The sequence below is a fragment of the Gadus morhua genome, chromosome 9 (genome assembly GCF_902167405.1).
Source record: "Gadus morhua chromosome 9, gadMor3.0, whole genome shotgun sequence".
NCBI classification, from domain to species: Eukaryota; Metazoa; Chordata; class Actinopteri; order Gadiformes; family Gadidae; genus Gadus; species Gadus morhua.
This window is the reverse complement of record NC_044056.1, coordinates 21,451,977-21,455,802: the sequence shown is the minus strand read 5'-3', so window position 1 is coordinate 21,455,802 and position 3,826 is coordinate 21,451,977.

The window sequence follows — 3,826 nt, the reverse complement described above, 5'->3', positions numbered from 1 at the left end:
CCCCTCCTTGTACCCACACACACACAAACACGCATAAACACACACACACACACACACACACACACACACACACACACACACACACACACACACACACACACACACACACACACACACACACACACACACACACACCGTGCCCCACGACCACTCAAGGTCCATATACAACCTGTTTATATCAACGTTTTCTCACCAAGCACAACACAACAGAAGGAGGTTGTGTGTGTGTGTGTGTGTGTGTGTGTGTGCGTGTGTGTGTGTGTGTGCGTGTGTTGGTGTGTGTGTGTGTGTGTGTGTGTGTGTGTGTGTGTGTGTGTGTGTGTGCGTGTTTGTGTGTGTGTGTGTGTGTGTGTGTGTGTGTGTGTGTGTGAGTGTGTGTGTGTGTGTGCGCGCGTGTATGTGTTTAGTGGGGGGGAGGGGGGGGTGTTTAACACTACCAACAACATTGTCCATGAACTCCCCCCCCCCCCCCCCCAGTGTTATGGATACAGACACCCCCACCCCCCCCCCCCCCTTCATGTGCAGCAGCACTGGGCCGCTCCGTCAGCGGAGCGGGAATGCTTTGGGGTGGGGGGGGGGGGAATATTGTTCAGCAATGACACAGAAGTAATTTGGGGTCTCGCTGAGTGATTTCATCGGGGGCCCATTGTCCCGTTCAAAATGTTTGACCCCGGAGGTGGCGGCAAGGGCCGCGGTTAATAGGAGCCGCAGCAGAGTGACAGGCCCAGAAAGTAAAACATTTTACAACTAATAGCGGGCCTCCAGAGGCTTAGCCATCCATATCTAAGCCCCTCTCCCCTCACCCCTCTGTACCCGATACTGGGGGGTCTCCACGGTGCGTTTATCTGCAGCGCAACATAAAGAGCCCATGCATCCGCGTACTGGATTAATGACTGTATCCTCAGCGCTGCTCTGATCGCTGGAGATACAAAGTGCATCTAATCACTAATATAATAATCATGGGTGCTACACTGCGTTATTGATTCTTTTTAGAGATGCAGTTGTAAAAAAAAAGGTAACATCAGCGTGCTGCTTTAGGAGGCTAGCGTATGAAACAAGGCCTCTAGGAATGGTGGTTGGGGTGTGGAGATATGCACTGCTACTCTTCCCCGGAGTAAACCTAATTATATGGGTTACGTGGCTTGTTTAGGTGGTCCGACGGACCCTGAATGATGTGGCGGCCGGACAAAGCTGCAACACAAGTCATCGAATTATCTCTGTCAAACTTTTGCGTAATCTGAGTTGATCCTCTTAAAAATATTTAAATGAAGACATTTGCACATCAATGGGCTCCATGGCAACGGTGTGTGTATTCTCCGTTCAGGGGGCCTCTTTAACGCCGGGCTTTAGAAAAAGCACATCTCCTCTGTTGTGTCGATAAACAACAAAACAAACATTATTAAATGGAGGAGCTGAAGTTTTTCACATCATTAATGGATAAAGGAATCCGGGAGACAGAAGACGACCGCGCGCTCAATGGAGAGTCCCCCGTTTGAGACGTTTGTCATCGTATGGTTGGCGCCGGAGGAAGTGAATCCCTATCCCGTGGGTTCCCCCTCCACGGCTTCGGAGTAAATATGAGGAACACCTTCAGTGTGTTGGTGATGGGGGTTTGCATGGTGTCCTCTGAAGAAATATGTGCAGTTTGGTGTTTTATATTACGTTTCGAGAGCACATTGTGGTCCCATCCAGCTTGAGATTACTCTAGAAAGGTTCCCTCCTAGTGGAGAAGAGGTGCATAACCGTTAGAAACCCACACAGCAACAAACCAAAACAGCTTAGATGATATATCAAATGATAGAGTATATATAATTATAAATGATGGCAACGCTGTTGGTGAGGCTGTTGCAACAAAAATATTCTGTTTGTGAGGATAATAGTGCTTCCTGGGTACTTCCTCTGCATTCTGGGAATAGCGATGTGTTCATTTAGCTCGTGGCTTAATTGTGCTTAGGAAAGGAGAATCATTAATTTATGGCTAATAGGCACAAACATCAGAAAACAAACTTCTTTACTTTAAGCACATGCCTTGCATTGCATCTAAGTAAGTAATGTAAATTATGCAGTCGGTGTTGATTATTCTGACAAAGAGGTTTGGTAGTTGGTGTTGTAAAATGTCTATCCTTCCTGGAATTATGTTGTGTTTTGTGCTGTTTGATTTCATGAATAAATAATTACATCTTATTTTGTATTGCAGGAAATATTAGTGAATAGTTATGCGAACTGCTTTCTAATGTGCTGTTTATCACTGTCTATAACACCATAATTCAGCAGGCCTATCTTCAAAAACCCTGCCATTCGTTCCCAGACATTGATGTTGAACAGGACTGATGCAAAACAGATGTAAACTATGAAAACATCACATTTACATTTACAAATACATTTGGACTTTCAGCAGACGCTTTTATCCAAAGCAACTTACAATAAGTACATTTGTTTGAAGAAAGAGAAACAACAATATTTCGCTGCCGGTATAGTAAGGATGTGCCAAGTACACAATTGTTAGGTTAACCCATTCCCTGTATACAACAAAGATAGCTAGGATAAGATGCTACACAATGCTAAGTACTATTTTGAAGTGCCCGAAAACATCTGGGATCACACTGTCCTGGGAACTTCCTGCAAACCACAACAGCTCAGAGACACAAGGTGTGACTGCAGTCGCTGGTCCTGAGGCCTACGTTCAGTTCAGGAAACTAGGTTACAAATAAGGTGACCTCAATGAAATAGGAAGAAAATAAAAACCTTTAAGTACTGTGATCTCCAGACCTTTAATATAATAGTAGTATAATACTATGCCTACTGATAGCTTCGTATATTCAGACTGTCATGGTGACTGTCCCCATGCTGCGGGAGGACATCACTCCGACCTGCCCCTGTCATGATTCTCTAAAGCTAAACAGCCATAACCGGTCTGGAGAACTCTGACCTTCACTGTCTAACTAAGCAAGAGACTCCAATGATGTGGAACAGACTCAGACACACCACTCGGATGATGATAAACTATGCTTCTGCAGAGGAAAGAATATCTGTATACGTTCCATGACATATATACTGCAGCATTTCAATACGATCCCAATTTATTTTGCACTAAAACGGTTTATCATCGGCTATAAAGCATGTGCGCGTAGGAAGACGTCAGGGCGAGATTGCCTCGACGCGCGGAGCGTTTCAAAGGCACATTGTTCTCCGCGCGGCTCGGGAGCGCATTTCAATAACGCGTCTCCGCAGCCGCCGTCGATGAAAAAAAAGAAAGGCCATAAAAACAAATCAGAACTTATAAACCTTATCATTAGCGCCTCTCTTGTCACTCGTTGTTCGCTCATTCATAACAGTTTGCTGCTTTTCTGATGAGACTTTCTGCAAACTTGGGGATGAAGAAACGAATCCAACTTCCATAAGTTGGAACCAAACTTAATTCAATCTCGTGAGGATTGTTGTAAAATGGTGATAAACAACCTAAAAAAACACTTAAATTTGAATATATCCAAATTTCCGATTATTTATGTATTTATTTATTTATATTTTCAAAATGAGTGCATGGGCCCTAGAATAGAATAGAATAGGACTTCACAGGAATATTTTCATTAAATATCGTATTGGTGTGAGTCTGTCTGGCATAAAACGAGGTCGTTTACTATCCCATAACGTATTCAGACAGAGCAGCAGATAAGTGGGCGATTCATCCTTCAGCGTGCCTGCCCTTCACACTTGTCATAGCCCCACAATAAACAGCATCCATAACAACCCCCCCCCCCCCCCTCCCCCTCCCTCTCCTCGCCTCCCTCTCCCAATATGCAGAGGAGCCCCGAGCTAGGGTATACAG